Genomic DNA, 23,583 nt, shown 5'->3' with positions numbered 1-23,583 from the left:
CGACTCATAGCCTAAGAATAGCTAACTCCATTGTAAGAACATAAGAACTTAAGAAATCCCAGCAAGAGGAAAAGGCCACTAGGCTAACAAGGCGGGCTCTTTACAATTGCGTGGGCAGGCAAGTGTCTGAAGCTAGCCTTCAGCGGGTGTTTGGCAAGGAAGCGATCCGCTGTCAGCTTGACGATGGACCCAGGTTGATGGTATTCTTAGTAAATGGCCATTCCCTGGCACCTCCTGTGCTGGCAGTTTGCCAAGAGTCACAGTGGGGCTAGAATATAATGGCTGGGATCACGGAGGTATCTCTCATCATGTTGCTTACCAGAGCCAGTTATGCTCCTGGCTGACATCGAAACCCAGCCACTGCCTCCCTGCTAGAGTGATAATTCACCACTGGAGTCTCCATATCACTCACTCTCGCACCGGAGATTAATCATCTCCGAACAGAGGCTTTGTAAATAAACCGGCGAGCGAGCTCAGCTGCTCCACAGTAGGCAGCCTGGGAAGTGAGGTTTTTCCCATTATTGTTCCCAGCCCTTTTATTTATTTACTCCCTCAGGAAAAGAAGGGAAGCAGCTCCCAGTTTGCTGGCCGGATTTCAAGTTAAATACTGAAACTCCCCAGCAGCGTGGGGCTAACATACCAGATGCCTTTACATGGAGAGAGAAACTACTGACTCCTGAAGCAGTTCCCTGAGGAGGATGGAGAATCCCCTCCCTGCACACAAGCAGCCCGCACTGCCTGGAGGCGAGCATCTCCTGACCACAGGGACCACTCCAAACGCCCCTGCCCTAGGAGAGGGGGACTGACTGTCTGAAAGTCACATCCCCTACAGGAAAGCAGCAAGGTTCAACCTTCCCTGCGAACAGGAGCCCCAGCAGTGCTCGCTCTCCACAGAACAGCTGGGATGAAAGCACACCACAGGGCAAGTTCATTCCCTTAAGCTGCCACCATTTGAGTTTCACAGAGTTTAATGGCAGAAGGGACCATCAAACCATCTAGTCTAATGGCCCAGGCCATTACATTTCACCCAGTTACCCTGGCATTGACCCAATAACTTCAGTTAGACCAAAGCACTACGGTTCCCAGGCAGAGAACCAGAAACACCAATGTGCCAACCGATGCCTGCGGCCCCTGCAATGGCGAGGAACTGATCAGGTGAGACGTAAATCTTAGGAAAAACTTCCTAATGGTAAGCAGAGTAGGACAATTAACAGGCGCCTAGGGAGGTTGTTGGAGGTTTTCAAAAGGAGGCTGGAGCCATCTGTCTTGGATGGTTCAGACAACAAATCCTGCAGCTTGGCAGAGGGTTAGACTAGATGACCCTTCTAACCCTGTGGTTCTATAATTTTAGGCTCAGATGAGCCCAGCAAGTGATCCCAGTCCCATGCTGAAGACCAAGGTGAAAAACACAAATGTCCCTGCCAATCTGACCTGGGAGGGAAAGTCCTTCATGACCCCAAATCTGGTAACCAATTTGACCCTGAGCATGCGCGCAAGACACCAGCCAGGCATCTAAGGCAGGATTCTCCGTATCATCCCATCCCTTTCCCATCTCCAGCTGTGGCCATCACTGATGTTTCAACATAGGAGTCTCCATATGTATCATTCACCAGGGAGAGAACTCAAAGGAGGATAACATAAGGATGGCCATACTGGGTCAGACCTATAGTCCATCTAGCCCAGTATCCTGTCTTCTGATCGTGACCAATGCCAGGTGACCCAGAGGGAATGAACAGAACAGAGCAATTATTGAGTGATCCATCTCCTGTCGTCCAGTCCCAGGTTTCTGGCAGTTAGAGGCTTAGGGACACCTAGAGCCTGAGGTTGTGTCCCTGACCCTCTTGGCTAATAGCCATTATCGACCTATCCTCCATGAACTCATCTAATGCTTTTTTGAACCCAGTTATACCTTCGGCCTTCACAACATCCTCTGGCAAGGAGTTCCACAGATTGACTGTGCGTTGTGTGAAGAAGTGCTTCTTTTTGTTTGTTTTAAACCTGCTGCCTATTAATTTCATTGGGTGACCCTTGGTTCTCATGTTATGTGAAGAGGGTCACATCATTCAAGGAAATTCACCATCTGAAAACAGATGCTTTGTAACTAAACTGGCAATCGGGCTAATGACAGAATTTGGGTTTGCTTGTTTTAAATTCTCACCAACACACTGGGTTTGGAATACTCTTCCTACTTGCCAGTGAGAACAAGCATGGTCAGATGTTCTTTGGATGCACAAGCTGAAGGGGCAGAACAGTCCTCCAGTCTTACACAAGCAGGTTTCAGTCACTCACTTCCAAAGCAGCTATGCTGAAAGACACAGAGGTGACCATGAACATGCTGGACGTCAGCTTAGCAAAGCCATATGGTGGAAATGGAAGCCAATCTGATTTTGGGATGCACAACCAGAGCTGTCATGTTATGGGCGGGGGATGAGAGAGCGTCTCCCTTCAGCCTACAGATCACAGTATTCGGAGACCCAGCGCCTTGCTTGGTCATCCCTGCTGTGTGGCCAGCAGCCCTAACTGATGTGATGTGTCTGGCAGGGTAGGAGCAAAGACAGGAGAGGATTCCCTGCAAATCTAGATTCCAGGGAAACAGGAGACCCTTTTCCCAAAACTGGTCTAACCACGGGCTTGGAGAATCCTCCTGTGGATGGGGTGGAAAGAGGCCAGACCCTCTCAGGGCAAGAGGGAAGAGATGTTGCTTTTCAGGCTTCTTCCAGCATGGTGTGTAGAACAGTCCTGCTCAGGCCCTCATGGGACAGGCTAGATGGGACTGGAAAGTTCTTTCCCATCTCTAATTTCTCATCCAGATGCCCAAGGTCAAAGCTTGAGTCTCCAGCTCTTTGATTCCCAGTTTCCTGCTCTTACCACACCTTATTGGAACTAAAACTCGGTGAATAACTGGCAGAAAACACACACTGAACGCATTCTCCTCCTGCTTGAGAAACGTTGGCAAAAGAGTGACAATTCCTTGGATTCACTTGGCTGTTTGATGAGCACTTGACAGTCTGTAACAAACTCTAATGAACTCAATACATCACCAAGCCAACGCTAGGACAGTTCGCAGATATGGACAGTTTGGGCGACGCCATTGGGATGGTGGCTTTCCCTAGAGTTGCACTGAATCTCCAAGTTGGAATACAAAGCCGTTGCCAAAGTAACCTGACTCTCTTCAACAGACTCACTCCTTGGACGGGTGTTGCAGAACTTCAGTAGTTCTGCGGCCAAGGATCCTACACCCCAGCAACATCCTAGAACAGTGCAACAAGGAGCCAAGGGGCTCTCTTTACACTGCGCACCTTCTCCCTTTGCTGGGCATAGCAAGAGCCCTGCCCCTCCCCAAGAACTCTCGCAGGAGCGCACCAGATAGGCCCAGCCTGACGACTCGTCATGTGGAATAAGGGGCAGAAACAAAAAGGGAGCTCCCTACACAAGAGGAACCAGGCCAAGGCAAGCGGGGTGGAGATCACTGCTTCTGCAGAGGGGAGACCCTTGCCTGAGGGCAGTGGCTTCTGCACATCTTCACTGCTCCACCCGCTAGCCCATGCAGTGATACTGGCGGGTGCTGCCCGGTGGAGCCCTCCCTGCGATGCTGACAGCGTTCCTACTACTAGAGAGGATTTCCCCGCTGGCCCAAGGGTTACGGTGCAGGAGCTGGAGACCCAGCCGTGCCGCTGCAGAAGCAGCCAGGGTCGCATACCACACCTTCTCCTGAATGCATAAAGGCATCACTAGGGTGGAAGAAAACCCCAGTCTCCAGGCTGACGGGCAGGGGCGTATGGTGCTCAGGCAGGTGCATGGGGAGCAGGGGAGGAAAGGTACAGGTCACTCCCTGCAGCGTGACTCCGCACAAGACACGCACTCAAGGTGCGAGGACCCTGTGCGTTCACTGCCAATGGCAGTATTCTGTGGAGCGGGCAGTGCCCTGGCCCCATCCTCCCCCACAAGCCACCTTGGAGCGGCACGAGCTGTGAAGAGCAGAACAAGGAGCGTGGCAACAAGTCCCCGCACTGGGGTGGAAGAATTACAGCAGCTGGCCCTCGTTGTTTACAAGATCCCCACCCAGAGCGGAACTAAAATTTCAGGCAAAGTTCTTTCCGGGGGAAACATGCAGATTCAGTAACGTCAAAATGTTTTGAATTCGTGTCGATTTCACCAAATGGTTTGAGTAAAAAACAACCTAACTCACTTCTGAAAGACCAGAAACATTTCATTTGGTCATTTTCTAAATGTTTCATTTTTTCGTTTCCAAAGGAGTGGGTGTGTCACTTAATTTTATTTTAAAAAGGTTTAAAATAGGATTGAAGCGGAAACAAAACATTTTGAGTTTTTAAAAGCAAACGTGTTGTTCAGTCTGAAACGATTTGTTTTCAGCTTTTCAATTTGCCAAAAAAATTAAAAAATGAATGGTTTTGGTTCACCCGCAAATGACTTATGACAACTATATTTTGAATATGGGGGGGGAGGGGGAGGATGGATAGCTCAGTGGTTTGAGCATTGGCCTGCTAAACCCAGGGTTATTGAGTTCAATCCTTGAGGGGGCCATTTAGGGATCTGGGGCAAAAATTGGGGATTGGTCCTGCTTTGAGCAGATGGTTGGACTAGATGACCTCCTGAGGTCCCTTCCAACCCTGATATTCTATGATAATGGCCAGCAAACTGAAAAATAAACTACCACTACTCCAAATGCTTCTTAACACCCTCAGGCAAAGATCTGCCGTCAACGCCAACATGACACAAAGGGTCTATCTACACTGGAATACAAAATCCAGGGCCTCAAGTCTCAGAGCCCGGCACAATTGACTCAGGTTCATGGGACTTGGGTTGTGGGCTAACAGCCGCAGTTGGGCTTCGTTTGGGCTTCGGCTGGAACCCGGGCTCTGAGACCCACTCCTTACACAGAATTTCACAGCCTGGGCTCCAATCCGGACGTCTACACGGCTCTTCCCAGCCCTGCAGCCCGAGCCCCACGAGCCTGAAATAAGCTGACCCAGGCCAGACATGGATCTTTTATTGCACTGTAGATGTACCCAAAGTCTCAGAGGATGAAGGAGAGGCAAAGCTGCCCTGGCCATGTGGTCACCATGCAGAACACCAGCTCCTGTTTGTTTTCCCATACTGGCGATAGTCTCTTGTGATTCCTGTAAACCGCTGTGCCAGTGTCTGACACTAGCTCCAACAGGCAGCTGACTTGCCCCAAACTCCCTAGAAGCCTGCCAATACTCCCCAGTGAAATGCTCTTTATCTAAACGAACGCAGAATGGGTCACTGCAGCACCTGGACCAGATGCACCCTCATCCAGACGCAACTCGGAACTGTCATAAGAAACCCAGCTGGAACATGCAACCCTTACAGTCCTAAGTGACTGAGTCATTGATCTTCCAGGACACTGCATTCCTGGGTGCTATTCACCAGGCTTGCTTGAAACAACACTGGAATCATTAACACTCTTTGGAGATCTAACTTCAACAGAACCACATCGTCAGGCAGAGTCTCACCTAGGAAGTTCCAGCACACCCTACGATCCTACTGTAGCCTTGTGCTGCTTTCCATAGAATAACCTTGCCCCCTCCTGAACCATTCTGAAGGAGTCCTGGGGTTCTAGATCTATCAAAGGCTGCTGGGGTCAGGCCCAACAGCCCTGGTTTTCAGTGGTTTTGAGTAGGAGGGTGAAGGGGGAAAAAACACAACTTTTAAAAATTAACTGTTTTAAAAAATTTAAAATAAATTTTAAAAATATAAATCTGATACAACCTAGCTACTATCTGGTGGGTGCAAAACTGGTTGGAAAAACCATCACCAGAGAGTAATCATCAGTGGTTCACAGTCACGCTAGAAGGACATATTGATTGGGGTCCCGCAGGGGTCAGGTCTGGGCCCAGTTCTGTTCAACATCTTCATCAATTATTTAGATAATGGCATAGAGAGTACACTTAGAAAGTATGCAGATGATACCAAGCTGGGAGGACTTGCAAGTGATTTGTAGGATAGGATTAAAATTCAAAATGATCTTGACAAACTGGAGAAATGGTCTGAAGTAAATAGGGTGAAATTCAATAAGGACAATTGCAAAGTACTCCACTTAGGAAGGAACAATCAGTTGCACATGTACAAAATGGGAAATCCTAGGAAGGAGTACTATGGAAAGGGATCTGGGGGTCAGAGTGGATCACAAGCTAAATATGAGTCAACAGTGTAATGTAGTTGCAAAAAAAGTAATCTTTGTTCTGGAATGTATTAGCAGGAGTGTTGTAAGCAAGGCAGGAGAAGTAATTCTTCTGCTGTACTCCACGCTGATTAGGTCTCAGCTAGAGTATCGTGTCCAGTTCTGAGGGCCACATTTCAGGAAAGATATGGACAAATTGGAGAAAGTCCAGAGAAGAGCAACAAAAAGGATTAAAGGTCTAGAAAACGTGACCTATGAGGGAAGTTTGAAAAAAAATTGAATTTGTTTAGTGTGGAGAAAAGAAGACTCAGAGAAAACATAACAGTTTAAGTACACAAAAGAGGAGGGAGAAACGTTGTTACAAAGAGGAGGGAGAAAAATTGTTCTCCTTAACCTCTGAGGATAGGACAGGAAGCAATGGGCTTAAACTGCAGCAAGGGCAGTTTAGGTTGGACATTAGGAAAAACTTCCTGTCAGGGTGGTTAAGCATTGGAATAAATTGCCCAGGGAGGTTGTGGAATCCCCATTGTTGGAGATGTTTAAGAGCAGGTTAGACAAACACCTATCAGGGATGGTCTAGATAATACTTAATCCTGCCTTGAGTGAAGGGGACTGGACTAGATGACCTCTCAAGGTCCCTTTCGGTCCTACGATTCTATGATTCTATCTTTATATACGTGTCACTAGTTCTTTACTTTTTTCCCGTTTGAGAGTCAAACTGCGAACTTGGATGGTTTGTACTTGTTGCTTTAATTAGTATCCTAATTCCTAGCAGAATATAGAATTTTTCCCCCTAAAGTTTCACACTTAAAATGCTTAACTTTACCAAAACACCCCACGCCACCCAATGTCCAGGGCCTTGTTCATTTCCTTACTGAGAGACCTCCACAAACCCAAAACAAGAAGGAGAACAAAGAGCCCACGCTGTATTTGCAACCAGCATCACTTTCCAACTGATTGATCTTCCACGAGCCAAAACACCTGAAATGCTTTCACCAGGCTATACTCCTCCATCAGGGTTTGCAGTTCAAAGTCAATAGGATTTGTGCTCCTAAGTCACTGAGAATAGATCTACACTGCAAAGAACTCCGGCAATGCCGAGGCTCAGAGCCTGGGTCAACTGACTTGGGCTAGCAGGGCATGGTCTGCAGGTCTAAGATTAGCAGTATAGACATTCCCCTTTGGGCTGGAGTCTGGGCTCTGAAACCCAGTGATGGTGGAGGATCTCAGTGCCTAGGCTCCAACCAAGTGGGAATGTCTACACTGATATTTTAGGCACCACAGCCTGGCCCCACAAACCCAAGTCAATTGACCTGGGCTCTGAGGCTTGGTGCCAAGGGTTTTTCTTTGCAGTATAGACATACTCTTAGGCACTTTTGAGATATCCCTACCCTTAGGTGCCTAAATATGAGTTTAGGACTTGAGGCTCCTACTTTTGGAAACTTTGGCCTCTATAAAAAAGTTTCTCTACATTAACACAGTTATTGCGGAGTCTAGATCACTTTTCATTGTTAGCACTGGAGCAATGTTGTTTTGAAGTTACAAAGATTTCATGCCACTAAAAATACAATTTTGACCAATACTTATGCACATGCTAAATTTTAAGCACATGAGATTAATTCTAGTGATGTCAAGAGGACTATTCATGTAAGTAAAGGAACGCAGCTGGTTAAATGTTTGTGGGCTCACGGCCTTCATCTTTAATATTTTGTTTTTACCTGTAGCAGTTATGTAAAATTCAAAGACAACACCATATTAGGAGAGACTTTGAAAAGCAACATTTAGTTCTTTATACATTTAATCTAAAGCTGCAAGTTTTCACATTAGTTTTACAAAGCCTCAACTTCTTTTAAATCAAGGAATCTTTTTAGAAATTGAGTGACTTCAATGGTTGATGTAAGTTGCATCCAGTGAGCATCTGGGGCTTTACCTGGAGGCCGCAGGAGCTGCAAGTGCTCCTTGAGAATCTGAACATCTGTGTGCATTTGTACAGTGTTTACCCAAGGGCGGCTGCAAATCAGGATTGTGCTTCTGGTCACTTTGGCTCCAAATAATATTCAACTGTAGACCTGAAACGTTGTGCTCCCCGCCCTTGCTCCCAAACCTGGTCGCAGGGTTACAAACCCCAAGCACCCAAAAAATCAAGAGTCAACTCCCCCCCCGGGCAAAAAGAATCAGAAGATTTTGGCTTAACAAAGATTTCTTCTTCTTTTTTTTTTTTTTTTTTTTAAGATAAACGACTTTTGATTTTTCCTCTGGTGCTTCAAAAGTCAAGATTCACATTTCCCAGCTCTCTGCCCACAGGAAGGCTCCAAACTTTCATTTAAAAAAAGAAAAAAGAAAAGAAAAAAAAGCTAAAATTCTCATGCATTCAGGGGACTCCAGGAGTGGGGCTTTGAAATAAAATATCAAATCTTGCGAGGCGCACAATAAACACTGAAAACACTGAAACACTGAAAACACAATAAACACTCCCACAGACCACGCGGATTTTTTTGTTTTTTAAACCAGACAGGCAGTTTGTTTTGCAAATGGTCTAAGTTCCACACTTGCTTAGCAAAGCCATAGATGGCAGCAAGGGCTATTTGGCAAGAGGGGATTTCAGTTAATTCCTTCATTCCATTGCCTTCTATTGCCTGAAACAAATGGAATTAGATTTTTCTTGCAGTTGCTGTGAGCCAAGAACAACTCTTAAGTAGGCACTGAGGAGGGGGAACAGTTCAGCAACCAAGCTCAGAAATGTTCTTACAGTCTGGACATTGAAATGTAGATATGAGTTGGCCTACATAGCCACATCTCACACATGATTTATTGATTACAACTCATCATGTGATGATAGGCCATCACCTGGGGTTATTAAAACTGCCATGTTTAGAAGCTTCTTGCTGGAATGGGATGTGACAGGGTTGTTAAGTCCCACATGACAGCTGGCAAAACAGTGGGATAAAACTAGAGGTTGAGGAGGGAGGAGGGGGAAATGCTGGTGAAATATTCACTAGTTTTTGCTAACTTCTTTGCATGCCACAAAACTTCCAGGATGCATGGCTTTTTCCACTTGTCAGTTTGCACAATCTGATCTTAGGAGCTAGAAGAACGCTGTTTCCATGGGACCAGCCAAACATACCTGAGATTTTTTTAAAATTTTAAATGAAATGGCAATAAAAATGGGTTGTGTAAGCTTGGAAGACTTGGGGGAAGGTGGTCAGATACTTTGGGAGCATATTCTATTTCTTGCCTTTTGGAAACAATACCATAGATCACAACTTGTCACTCAGTTCATACCAAATTTTGATACAGACATCGGAAAACAATACTCCAGTGTATATGGCTAAATACCTGTGCATTCTAAGTGCCCACCCAGACCACCTGCTACACCCTGCCTTCTCTTGCATTTTAGCTACGTTTCTAGGATACCACGATGGTCCTTGTTATTTTGTGAGCGCTGCTTAGTGATGGGCATCCGTCACCCAGGACCACTGCTCTTAGCAGTCAGTTTTCTGCATCATGCCTGCTGGGGTACAGGCTTGTGTGCCAAGCGTGTGGATCCCCACCACAAACAATCGCAGGGGAGCGCTAGAGAGAACGGGGAAAGAGCTCCACAAACAGGTTCTCCCCCATCTCTCTTGGCAGTGTGGGAAGCCACGCACTGAAATAAACTGGAAGGGTCAGTTTCAGGAGCTCCCCACATTCCAGGCTGTGTTTAAGGTTCCAAAGAGCCAGCCGAATTCTAGCCAGCACTATCTCCGGGCAGGGCAGAGCTGGAACCCGCCTGACACAGAGGAACCTCCGCATGGATCCGACTAGGGCCCTTCTACATGTGTGATCAGCAGTTCCATGGCACCTCACCCTCTTGAAGAATGTACAGCAAAGAGACACAGAATCCTGGGGAGTTTGCACAGAAAATACCCGAGAGAGAAACTCAATTAGCAAGGGGCTTTTTAAACGAACACCACCAGGACCTTCGTCTCTTGGGACTCAGCCTCTTTTCCCATCTCACCAGAGCACTGGCTGACTTTTCTAGGGCAGCGTACAAGGCTGGCCATCCTCTCCTGTGAGCTGCTGTTGAGGATCCTCCCGAAAGAGACGGAGCCCAACCCTACACTTGACACTTGCCGTGTCGGCTGGGGAGTGATTTTTTAAAAAAAACAACATTTCTACACCAGCAAAAGCCCTAACATAGCCTCAGATATACCAGTAAAAGAGTGTTTTCACTGGCCTAGATTCTTTCGTTCTGGGAGCTGGCACAAGCTATCCTGGCAAAAGCACCCTTACCTGTATAATCTGTGTCTACACTAGGAGGGTTGCCAGGAGAGTTGTACCTTTTCTACAAAAGACGAGGTCTAAGTGAGCCTCCCTGAGGCAGGTGCAGCTAGTTCTACTCATGGAGATAAAGGGAGGTGGGAGTAACCCTCTAGGCAGAGCGCTTTAGAGCCCGGACAGAGGACTGAGGATGTGGGCTGAGCAGTCCTGAGGCAGGAACCAGCCTGGGGCGAAGGCTTAGGCTGGACCTTGTGACTCTCTCTTTGTTAGTAGCGCACCACCCCTGCCTGGGCTTGGACTCCCCACAAGGTGCAGGCTGGAATGGTAACCCCTGGCAACCAACAGCACAGGTAAGACAAAGCAATGCGAACAAAGTGCTAAAAGCAAAGGCCTACGTTAACGCGACGCTACGGCTGCATGTGTGGACAACTGAGGCCGTTCCGGTTCTCAGGGGAACTCGCTACATCACCCATACTGGGGTTAGGGACCCCAAGCAGTAACTCTGTCGTTAAGGATAGAAAGACAAATTACCAGTCTAACGCCGATTCGAAAACACCCACTCGCCCCAGCCCTAATTGAAGAGCATCACGCCAGCTGGGAACTGGTCCTGCACCAATGCTTCGGTTGGTTTTTAATTAAGGTTCTTGGAAAAGCAGTTTCTGAATTACAGGACTTAGAAAAAACTGGTGGCACGTCCCCCACCCACTTCCTGAGCATCCCATCGGAACTCACAGAGACTGGCCTACAGACTTCTGCACAACTGAGATACCAGGGTGACTGGCAGACTGGACACACGCAGGCAGAGAGAAAACCCACCGCATGCATCAGCTCAACCTTTCGCAGTCCGTAGCTGTTGAAGTTATTTCTCCACTGACAAGCTCTGTGGTTATTGTCTGTTACGCAGTTTCCAAGGGCCTTAGTCCTTTTCTGGAGAGCTTACGCAGGTCGCAGATATGGGGCAGAGGAAGAAAGAGCCTGCGTTCTCAGGGCTGAGGGCTATTTGTACTGGGTATGGCTATAAGCGTTTTGGAGCCCGTGGGAGCGAAGCTCCCAGCCCTGGCTGACTGATTTGGGCTAGTGGGGCGCTTGCCAGTGCTCTAAAAAGGGCTGCATAGACAGCGCTATGAAGGTGCAGCTCGGGTAGGTGACCGGATGTCCCGATTTTATAGGGACAGTCCCATGGTTTGAGCATTGGCCTGCTAAACCCAGGGTTGTGAGTTCAATCCTTGAGGGGGCCATTTGGGGCAAAAAATGGGGATTGGTCCTGCTTTGAGCAGGGGGTTGGACTAGATGACCTCCTGAGGTCCCTTCCAACCCTGATACTCTATGATATTCAGGGCTGTGTCTTATACAGGTGCCCATTACCCCCGCTCCCCATCCCGATTTTCCACTCTTGCTATCCATCCATTAGGGATTTTGCTATGGCTAATGACTTTACATGGAAGGCAGTCAGATACTGCGGTGATGGGCAGCAGCATAAAAAGTTAAGGTAGATTAGATCGATAGGTAGATAGCCAGACGAACAACAGCAACACCATCTTCCCTTCAGCACTGATTTAGTTGGGGATTGGTCCTGCTTTGAGCAGGGGGTTGGACTAGATGACCTCCTGAGGTCCCTTCCAACCCTGAGATTCTAGGATTCTGTGATCTCGTATTGCTTGTTAAACGGAGGTCACCTTTTCCGAACATGCCAGGTGAGAGGCCTTGAATGCCACTCAGCAGCGTTAAAGCTGGTTTGCTGGCTTGTGGTATCTAGCCATGATTCTTCTGGGCTGTGAACATGCCTTAAGCTTGGACACGTCCCGTGTCTTACTGGTGCCTAGAATACACAAAGTAGGGTGATCTTTGGGGAGCTAAAGACTATAGGCTTTTGGGGGCAGGGATTCTCTCGTACCATGCTGGTGCAGCCCCTAGTGCAGGTGGACCCTAACTTGGCTGGGGAATCTGGGCACCCGGCAGTATAAACACAATCACGAACACAGATCATGTGCAAAATACGAGACAGATGCCACAGGGCAAATACCAGAGCACTGGTGGGGCATTAATTCACTATTAGCCCTTCCACACTGCAGCACCTAACGCCCTGCTACATCCCACCAGCCTGTGGATGGGGCCTTGTGAATACTGAACAGTCTTCCACCGATGAGTTCCACTAATCCTCATTAGGTTGGATTTACACGGGGAAGGGGAGGGCTTGGACACTTATTTTTAGATTCCAGCGGAAAGACCCAATGAACCAAGAAATGCACCAATCCCCTTAACAGCATCAGACTCTGCTGGTTAACACAGCCTTCTTCAGCTCCGTGGGACTCAAGGCAGGCATCACACACAAGACTGCAGATCCTTTTCTTTCGTGCCTAGGACCAACAGCAGTTAGCAAGAGGGTACGCTGGAGAGGTGCCCCCACCTGCTAAACTCCAGCTAATTCCTATTTGCTTTCTGGAGCACGTTTAGTGTTTTGTTCTGATGAGAGGGGGCTATATAGATGAGCTAAAGCAGGGACACTGCTTACGCGTACTGTGCAACAGAGCAACAAGGAGCATTCAGGTACAAGGCAGCTCCTCCACATGGTCAGGTTTTGGGGCCTCACAACCTAGACTCCCTGCAAAGAGCCAATTCTCCAACAGACCCGGCTGCTGCTGCACATCCAGAAGATGGTGGTAAAAGCGCTGCACTTGAGGCTGCCCGAATGGTCTGTGAGGCGCAATTTAATTATAAAGGATTTAAACACAAGCTTGAAGCTACTGGGAACAAACTGAAAGCCAAGACCAGAGCAAGCAGGGTTGTGGAGGCCAAGTCCTGGTAAGAGAGAAGGTTCAGGGGATCCCTGAGGTTCTGGGAGCACATTGTCTTGCTGGATGGTATTTACCTGGATTCAATAGGACCCACAATGCGATGAGACACGGGGGACAAGGGGGTCTGGTCTGAGCGGCGGTATTACTGAAGCCAGACAGGGGCTAGGAAGGGAAATAGGATTGTGTGTGCAGGAGAAGGAGTTAGTGTTTATCTGACCTGTGCTACACTAGTCAAATGCTGGGGACTCTACAAACCCCTTTTCAATGCCCACAAAAGATATGGGCGGGGAGCACAGCCTTTGCTCTCCTGCCATTCTCACCCTGGGCATACTCGCACATCAGGAAGAAACTAACCTCTTTAGGAACCAACAGATGCCTCAGGGAGCTATTCCAGAATTGCAGTCAAAATCCCCAACTAATTTCCTTTAGATGCAATGTTCTACTTCAAACCCTCCCCCACCCTAGAGGTGGCTGCATTCAATAATGAGGAAGAGGTTCATATAGCCATCTATAATCTCTATACAGTACACACACACACACAAATACCAGTGGCTCTTGCTGCTGGATTAGGAAAGGACTAAAACACTTCATCGTTGAGAAGATTAAGCTGGGGAATATTTGTGATGAAAACACCTAGCTTCCATTTGTGCAAGCCCTGCTCTGAGCCGGTCTCCCTTTCATGTTGCTCGCAGACCACCAAAGGGTTGGTTCTCTCCCTATTTCTCCCACTGGTGGATATTTTGGACGCAATACTGTACAGCAGTCTCTCTCTCTCTTCACCAGGAGGCTCTCTCTTTTGGAAGTTTCTCCCAGCAGGGAGTCCAAGATGGCAGGTCAGGAGGAGGCTACAGAACGCAAGCGGGGTGCAGAATAGCACACGCAGCTTGATCATTTGGTTTGACAGCCTTTTGGACCAAGTGTAGCAGAGTAGTCTGATGGCACCCCTCAGTCTGGTTGGTCTTACCTCTGCTTATAGAGCCATTTACATTTACACAAGCAGTGTTACGTCGCCTCGCTTATAGGGACATCCTATCACGGTGCATATCTGGTAGGGATAGCAAGCATGTAAATATTTTAGGATGTAGCAGTTGAATTGTAGGTCCGGTCAGGACCAGGCCAAGGGCAACACTCCTGTCTGTAGCACCCTGGCTGTGGGACTCCATACCAGGAGTGGTCTGTTTGAGTCTGACTGTGGCTACATGCAGGATCCAGAGCAGCCCCACCGCTACTCCAGATGGCCTGTCCCAAATTTATCACTGCCACTGTAACCCTTTCACTTGCTCAAAACTCTGCCATGCTCTGAAGTGAAGCTTTACTAGCTGTGTCTTAACCAGAGAACGAACTTTTTGCAACGTTAAGACTGCAGAGTTAAAGTCCCCCAAAGCCAGCAAATTTGAGTTTGCATGTGCAACCTTCACTCCTTTTTGGAAGCAAGCATTACACTGTGGGGTGAGTCTACACTGCAAACAGAGGTGTGACTGCAGCAGGTGTAGACAGACCTGCGCCAGCTTGAATAACGCTAGCAGTGAAGCCATAGCAGCACGGGCTGTACGAGGCCGTCCCGGACCCTGGGTATGTACTTGAGTGACTAATTCACACGGTCACAGCTTCACCACTATTGTTATTCAAGCTACTTAGACCAAAGCTAGCGTGGGTTTAGCGACATTTGCTGCAGTCACCCCTCGTAGTGTCGACGTACAGAGCGCGGGTGAGCACGGGCAGTTAAATCCAAACGAATAGAAAAGAGTTGATCTAGGTGTATCACCTGGCAATATATTTTTGACATATCAGGCTTGATTCTCATTACACCGTGGCCCTTTATCTTTAGAGTATTAAGGCCTTAGACATTTTATATTACGTTACCTTTTCTATTAGGCTCTGTATTGATTTTGTCCTAAAGCTTGACCCAGAAATCTCTTTCTGATGCTAGAGATAGATCAGTGAATCCGAAATGTTTTATAACCCAGAGAGTTCACTGTGGCATTAGCTAACATTTTTGGAATAAGCACTGCATAGCATCATGGAGCTATTTAGTGAGCTAGTTTGTATTTCCCCTGGGATATAACTTCAAGTTGTCCCAAGATAGCCAGCACAGAGACTCAGAGGCGCTTTTTCCAATAAGCATTGTAGAACTGCTCCTTTCTAATCATGTGAGAATGTCATGGGCTAAACTTATACTCGCACGTAGCTTACTTGAAATGGAAAAAAAGAAAAAAAGATATTCACAACTCAATCTAAACAGACCAGTGGGCAGTCACCAGCTGGGAGATATGAACAACACCCTCACCCACAGCACAATCCCAGTCCCTTCCCTCGGAAGTCTCTTACTGATTTACAGACAAAGGATTCCAGACAAAATCAAGCCACTGGGACCGAATTGCCAAAGACCATTCCAACTTACTAACCAGCTGGGTGCGATAAAGAACACCCTTACTAGGTAGCTGTTGCCACAACCACTTCCCCGCCACCTTCATATTTGAGTTGGGTGGGAATTTTCCATCAAAATATGTGCTCAGTGGAAAATGTGGTTTCCATAAGTCAAGACTTTCTGCCTGAAAAAGTTGATTTTGCGGAAAATGTTGATGTTCCACCAGGAAAATCAAAACAACGTATTTCATGCGGGGTCAGGTCATCCTGAATTGAAACAGCGGGGTTTGTTCAATCAAATCAAAATGTTTAGTTTCAGCCCAGCGTTAATCTGCGTTCACCTGAGCTACTGCAGTGCCATCTCCCATGATGCCTCATGGTTGCCTTTCTGGCTGAGTTGCAGTGATGCATCGTGGGAGTCTTTTGACCAGAGCACATCATGGGAGATGTAGTCTGGTTGGGGAGCCTGGCCATAGGCAAGAATGGGGGGAAATGAAGCACCCCAAATACAATCCCACAAGGTGCCCTGGTGGCTCAGGCAGACAGCTTAATGGTGAACCGAGCCAAAGGGGAAAAACAAAACATTTGAACACTCCCAAATCAAAACTTTTCAGAATTTTTTGTTCCACGAAAGATTTCGATACTTCAGCTTTTCATTCCAATTTGGGACAGAAACAAATATTGAAGTTTCCTCTGGGATGGAAATTCCAAATTTTGATCTGCTCTGCTTTATAGTCCCCTTCGATCACCAGGGTCACAGACAAGGTCTACATTAGCCCCCCATGCGATGGAGCTTTGGGAGGGCCTTTCTTCCTGAACACAGGACTACTGATTTGTCCCATACGCTGCAAAAATGGCATTTGTCCTAAATAGAAACATTTTCAGTGAATCGTATGAAGAAAGCACGACACAGAGGTGTTAAGAGATTTCTTGTTCAACTGCAAACCTTTCTCCTTTCAGATGTACCCTTCTGCTGTTTGGATTTCACTGCATTTCACTTTTGAGTGCTCATCTGAGTGACTTTCATACATTATTTACCGTTGCACTGAGAAATAACATCCACCCCACCAAGTACCAACACCCTCCCTCAACTCCACTGAGAATTTTTTGGGGTCACTCCTTGCCTTTATCAGCCTAGGAGCCTGGGAGAAGAGCAGTGAACAGGTGCCCCAGTGGCGCAATTGGTTAGCGCGCAGCACTTATAGGGCAGTGCTGAGAGGAGCGATGCTGAGGTTGTGAGTTCAAGCCTTACCTGGAGCACTGGTTTTCATTAACCAAATGGCTTCACCCCCCTCACTTGGCAATGTAGAATTCCAGCCCAGGGGAAGCAAAAGTGGATGGGAACCTGGGAGGCAGTGACCATGAGATGGTCAAGGAGGGCAGCAGAATACGGACCCTGGACTTCAGAAAAGCAGACTTTGACTCCCTCAGGGAACTGATGGGCAGGATCCCCTGGGAGAATAACATGAGGGGGAAAGGAGTCCAGGAGAACTGGCTGTTTTTTAAAGAATCCTTATTGAGGTTACAGGGAAAAAACATCCCCATGTGTCGAAAGAATAGTAAATATGGCAGGCGACCAGCTTGGCTTAACAGTGAAATCCTTGCGGATCTTAACCACAAAAAAGAAGCTTACAAGAAGTGGAAGATTGGACAAATGACCAGGGAGGAGTATAAAAATATTGCTTGGGCATGTAGGAATGAAATCAGGAAGGCTAAATTACACCTGGAATTGCAGCTAGCGAGGGATATTAAGAGTAACAAGAAGGGTTTCTTGAGGTATGTTGGCAATAAGAAGAAAGCCAAGGAAAGTGTGGGCCCCTTACTAAATGAGGGAGGCAACCTAGTGACAGAGGATGTGGAAAAAGCTATCGTACTCAATGCTTTTTTTGCCTCTGTCTTCTCGAACAAGGTCAGCTCCCAGACTACTGCACTGGGCCGCACAGCATGGGGAAGAGGTGACCAGCCCTCTGCGAAGGAAGAAGTGGTTCGGGACTATTTAGAAAAACTGGACGTGCACAAGTCCATGGGGCCGGATGCGTTGCATCCGAGAGTGCTAAAGAAATTGGCGGCTGTGATTGCAGAGCCATTGGCCATTATGTTTGAAAACTCATGGCGATCAAAGGAAGTCCCGGAAGACTGGAAAAAGGCTAATGTAGTGCCCATCTTTAAAAAGGGAAGAAGCAGGATCCTGGGAACTACAGGCCGGTCAGCCTCACCTCAGTCCCCGGAAAAATCATGGAGCATGTCCTCAAGGAATCAATTTTGAAGCACTTAGACGAGAGGAAAGTGATCAGGAACAGTCAGCATGGATTAACCAAGGAAAAGTCATGCCTGACTAATCTAATTGCCTTCTATGATGAGATAACTGGTTCTGTGGATGAAGGGAAAGCAGTGGATGTGTTATTCCTCGACTTTAGCAAAGCTTTTGACATGGTCTCCCACAATATTCTTGTCAGCAAGTTAAGGAAGTATGGGCTGGATGAATGCACTATAAGGTGGGTAGAAAGCTGGCTAGATTGTCGGGCTCAACGGGTAGTGATCAATGGCTCCATGTCTAGTTGGCAGCCGGTATCAAGTGGAGTGCCCCAAGGGTCGGTCCTGGGGCCGGTTTTGTTCAATATCTTCATTAATGATCTGGAGGATGGTGTGGATTCACCCTCAGCAAGTTTGCAGATGACACTAAACTGGGAGGAGTGGTAGATACGCTGGAGGGGAGGGATAGGATACAGAGGGACCTAGACAAATTGGAGGATTGGGCCAAAAGAAATCTGATGAGGTTCAACAAGGACAAGTGCAGAGTCTTGCACTTAGGAAGGAAGAATCCAATGCACCGCTACAGACTAGGGACCGAATGGCTAGGCAGCAGTTCTGCAGAGAAGGACCTAGGAGTGACAGTGGACGAGAAGCTGGATATGAGTCAACAGTGTGCCCTTGTTGCCAAGAAGGCCAATGGCATTTTGGGGTGCATAAGTAGGGGCATTGCCAGCAGATCGAGGGACGTGATTGTTCCCCTCTATTCAACATTGGTGAGGCCTCATCTGGAGTACTGTGTCCAGTTTTGGGCCCCACACTACAAGAAGGATGTGGAGAAATTGGAGAGAGTCCAGCGAAGGGCAACAAAAATGATTAGGGTTCTGGAACACATGAGTTATGAGGAGAGGCTGAGGGAACTGGGATTGTTTAGTCTGCAGAAGAGAAGAATGAGGGGGGATTTGATAGCTGCTTTTAACTACCTGAAAGGTGGATCCAAAGAGGATGGATCTAGACTATTCTCAGTGATAGCAGATGACACGACAAGGAGTAATGGTCTCAAGTTGCAGTGGGGGAGGTTTAGGTTGGATATTAGGAAAAACTTTTTCACTAGGAGGGTGGTGAAACACTGGAATGCGTTACCTAGGGAGGTGGTGGAATCCTCTTCCTTAGAAGTTTTTAAGGTCAGGCTTGACAAAGCCCTGGCTGGGATGAATTAGTTGGGATTGGTCCTGCTCTGGGCAGGGGGTTGGACTAGATGGCCTCCAGAGGTCCCTTCCAACTCTGTTATTCTATGATTCTATGACACCGAGGAGGGGGGAGGACTCAAAAATGCCCCCTTCAATTATTCCCTCCTCTTCAGAGTGCAGGTCAGAATCTACAATCCTTTCTCCCCCACCAGCCCCTGTGCCAGGATCCCTCAAGCAGAGCCTGGCGTCCTACGGATCCTTGACGCCTGGGGAGGGAGAGAGTCCACAACCGATATGACATAAAGCATGCACTTGAGTGCAGACTCAGAGACCACCAGCCCAGCTAGCAGAGCGTTCGTACAGCCCAGGCCCTGGGTGTCTGAGTATGGGCAGCCACAAGGCTGGGGTGATCACACCTCGGATCAATACAAGGTGAAAGTGTACCTTTGGGGCATGGATGAAGGAAGAATGAGGGTGCTGGGGCTAGACAGTCTCCTATGCAGGTTGTGAAATGAGCCTCTAACCCGAGACTCTCAGCACCGTGTGTTGGTCTGTAACCGGGACATGTGGCCAAGATTTAGGTATTTTCTACAGCACACACTCAGCACAGTCAGACACTAATTCCTGCGGCGGAGCCAGCAGTTTCTCTGCTTGGGGGGCCACAACTAGTCAGTGCATTCATCATATCCCAGACTCGCAAACGCCGTTGACTTGTGCCACTGCCCTTCCTCTGCAGCTCAGCCCCTTGCTCCAGGGTATCTTCCGATTATCCCAGTTTGGCATCATGCTTTCAAACTTATTCCAGATGCTCCCTGGCCTGGTCAAAGTACAGGGTTGCTACTGGCTCAGTTAGAAATTTGGCCTCAGGCCACTAAGCTGCAGGCCTGAGTCTCCCTGTGGATCAGTTCCCTGGCTCAGCCACAGGTGGCCGGGGGGAGGGGAGGGGGCCGGAGAGGCAGCAGCCATCCACTCAGCTTGTCCCTTTAGGGTATGTCTACACTGCAGTTAGACACCCACAGCTGACTCAGGCTTGCGGGGCCATTTCATTACAATGTAGACCTCTGGGCTCAGGCTGGCACCCAGGCTCTAGGGCCCTGCGAGGTGGGAGGGCCCCAGAGCTCAGATGGCAGCCTGAGCGGGGAAATCTGCATTGCAATGAAACAGCCGGGCAACCCAAGCCCCGCAAGCCCGCGTCAGCTGTAGGCAGACCCTTAATGCTGCAGGCGTGCGTACGTGAGAGCACAGCACCGAGAGCCCGTGCTCCGCTCTGAAGAGAAGTTTCACCTCTCACCTAACGGTTTCGGTGACTCAAAGCGATTAACTAGAACGTAGTTTTATGGGCGTGGGCTGCGGAAATGCATTCGGAGGGAGATCAATTTGACTAATACAATTTGCAGTACTAATTCAGGGGCGATTTCACACACTTGGTGATGGACAGTCAGTCTTTGCTAACGCGCACTCAAGTCTTGTCGACACTAAGCAGCACAGTTAAGCCAACATAACCCCTGGTATAGACAGAATTCTTCCACCTCCCCAAGAAGGGATCGCTAGGTCGAAGGATGACCTCCGCCGGGGGGAGAACCCATCCCGTTGGTGCAGGTAGCGTCTACACCGCAGCACTTCTAGTGTCGACAAGCCCTCAGACTAAGAGCTCTAACAGACGCCAAACTGCATTTAAAACCAGCGGCTCTGGTGCGTTAGCAGGCAGAAGTCAGCAACAGCAGCGATCTGTTCATGGGCGCTCTCTTGGCTGGAACAGCGTTACATGGAGTGCGAAGAAAAGGCAGGGCCACAGGCTCAGAAGCCAAATTGCAGTCGGGACCCACCAATGCTAGAGACCCTGCAGAATAGGCGAGAGGAATTGCCCTACCGCACATCCACCCCGCGGTCCGTCTAGCCCAGTATCCTGTCTCCGGCAGTGGCCGGCCCCAGCTGCTTCAGAGGGAGGTGTCAAACCCCTGGAAAGGACAGTTACACAGTAACCCACCTACAGGGGAAGGGTCTTTCTAACCCAGCCAGCAGTTAGTCATTGGCTCGTGCTGTGAGTCAGGAGGGCTGAGATCTCCCATTTCTGTGCTCGGATGAGGAACTGGGGATTTTTATGATGTCCGGCCTTTGGGCTCATGGTGTGCAGCGACAGTGCACACAGGCATAGCAACTCCAGCAGAAGAAGCTGGACCAGGATCCCATTACCGACCTGTCCCCGCAGCACCAGGGCCATGCACAGGGAAGCTCCATGTGGCCAGTTTTCAGGTCCTTGTATGTGGCATTTGCACTCTTTGAACGGATCCGTATCAACACATTAGAGCTCAATGGGTGCAACAGAACGGGGTAATCGAGCCAACACTCATCGCTTTCTGCCACGTTGTGTGTGTCTCGGATGAGGGAAAGCTGAAAGAACAAGCACCCTTCTAGCGTTCCCTCCTGTCTTGCAGCTTGTTGTCTCTGCAGGGAGTGATAGCTCAGCGGTTTGAGCATTGGCCTGCTAAACCCAGGGTTGTGAGTTCAATCCTTGAGGGGCCCTTTTAGGGATCTGGGGCAAAAATGGGGGATTGGTCCTGCTTTGAGCAGGGGGTTGGACTAGATGACCTCCTGAGGTCCCTTCCCACCCTGATATTCTATGATTCTATTGTACCCTAAGAAGTCACTTTCCCATCCTAGCTTCGTGCACTGGGAAAATGGCATCACCCTGCTAACGCTTGGCTCCAGGAGCTCGCTCCATGCTCTCCACCAGTCCAACCAGAAGCGCTGGGAACAGAGGAGCTGCTGCTGCTCTGGGCAGTTTGACTGGCTGCTGCTTCATAACTCACCTGCTTTGCATGGGAAATTCTTTGCTACCTGCATTTCTCTCTTAAAGTTTTGTTTTGTCAGTGAATATTTATAGATCTGATTTAAAATCTCCTTCCTTAGAAGTTTTTAAGGTCAGGCTTGACAAAGCCCTGGCTGGGATGATTTAACTGGGAATTGGTCCTGCTTCGAGCAGGGGGTTGGACTAGATGACCTTCAGGGGTCCCTTCCAACCCTGATATTCTATGATTCTATGATTCTATGATTAAAAGGAGTTTAGCAGAAATCTTCCCAGTGACTTATTCACTCTAGATCAGAGCAAGTAAATTGCCTACATCTGAGGATGAGGCCATGTCCCTTTCAGAGTAGCTGAGTTTAGCCACACCTGCTGTGCTGGATGAACTGACCCCTCCACCCCTTCCCGCCCCCCCGCAACCCCAACCCCCATCCAGTCCTGATCAGCTGGGTGATTTCTTTAAAAGGGCTTGAACTCAGGGTGGAAACCTGGAGAGTGGGCAGGCAGTTGTCAAAGGCCCTGTGCTAGGCTCTGCAGGAAGCTGAGGGGACTCCAGGGAAGGAACCTGGGAGCCAGGGCTGAATTCCAGAGCCAGAGCCTGAAAGATAACTCAGAAAGGAGTGGAAAGAGCCCATGTGGGGAGAAAGTACTTGGTGTTTGTTTGGACTTGTGACCGTGAGAGGGGATTGAACTCAGAGTGGCTGGAGCTTGGGAACTGAGCTGTGTGAATCTCCAGGACAGACAAAACCTAGGTGAGAGAAAACTGAGGCAGGGAGTGCCTGCAGTGCCACACTCGGCCAGCAGGGGGCACTGTATCATAGACTATCAGGGTTGGAAGGGACCTCAGGAGGCCGTCTAGACCTATCCCCTGCTCAAAGCAGGACTGATCCCCAACTAAATTATCCCAGCCAGGGCTTTGTCAAGCCGGGCCTTAAAAATCTCTAAGGATGGAGATTCCACCACCTCCCTAGGGAACCCATTCCAGTGCTTCACCACCCTCCTAGTGAAAAAGGTTTTCCTAATATCCAACCTAGACCTCCCCCACTGCAACTTGAGACCATTGCTCCTTGTTCTGCCATCTGCCACCACTGGGAACAGCCGAGCTCCATCCTTTTTGGAACCCCCCTTCAGGTAGTTGAAGGCTGCTATCAAATCCCCCTCACTCTTCTCTTCCGCAGACTAAATAGCCCCAGTTCCCTCAGCCTCTCTTCATAAGTCATGTGCCCCAGCCCCTGTAGAGCAGGCATGCCCCATGACAGGCACATTCAATGTATTAGACCCCAAAAAACGTATATTCATCTAATATCATGGCAGATGCAAGTCAGGAAATACAAAGGGAAGGTTCTGGCAAGTCTGCAATAGGGCCCATCTTGTATCTTCATGGGCTACATTTCACAGCATTAACCTGCACATTGACACTTACAGGAGGAATAAAAAACATGCACAGGAGAGCGGAGGAAAAGTGGAAAGGCTGCACTTCCTGACTTCGCAAGAATAACCACGGCAACCACAGGAGGAGCGTGCATGACTCCATTTTAAAATCCTCGTTACATGAAGGAACGAGAGAAAGCTAAGGGGCTCTTTCAGTCCTGATCAGTGCTGTCTTGTTTTCTGCAGTGACGCCTGGCTCCCCGTGCACAGGCTGGAGTCCGCAAATGTTTCAGCATAGGAAAATCCCTAAGCTGAAATCTCTCTCTGCCATGTTACTCTAGTTAGGACACTCGTTCGCAGCTCCAGTGGTAAGCTACAAGT

At 48.5% G+C, this 23,583-nt stretch overlaps 1 protein-coding gene and 1 non-coding gene across 2 annotated transcripts in view; one reads left to right on the top strand and one right to left on the bottom strand.

Annotated features, from left to right (window-relative positions):
• ESAM (endothelial cell adhesion molecule) overlaps nucleotides 1-23,583 on the bottom strand; it is a 93,461-nt gene that overhangs the window by 38,585 nt on the left and 31,293 nt on the right. The gene's annotated exons all lie outside the window — the stretch shown is intronic.
• Nucleotides 16,755-16,848, top strand: TRNAI-UAU (transfer RNA isoleucine (anticodon UAU)). Its single transcript has 2 exons — nucleotides 16,755-16,792; nucleotides 16,813-16,848. It is a non-coding gene; the product is annotated as a tRNA-Ile (tRNA).

Source organism: Eretmochelys imbricata, chromosome 22 (assembly GCF_965152235.1).
Source record: "Eretmochelys imbricata isolate rEreImb1 chromosome 22, rEreImb1.hap1, whole genome shotgun sequence".
In the NCBI taxonomy this organism is placed as follows: Eukaryota; Metazoa; Chordata; order Testudines; family Cheloniidae; genus Eretmochelys; species Eretmochelys imbricata.
The sequence above is the reverse complement of the archived record's forward strand: the minus strand, read 5'-3'. Positions and strand labels throughout refer to the sequence as shown.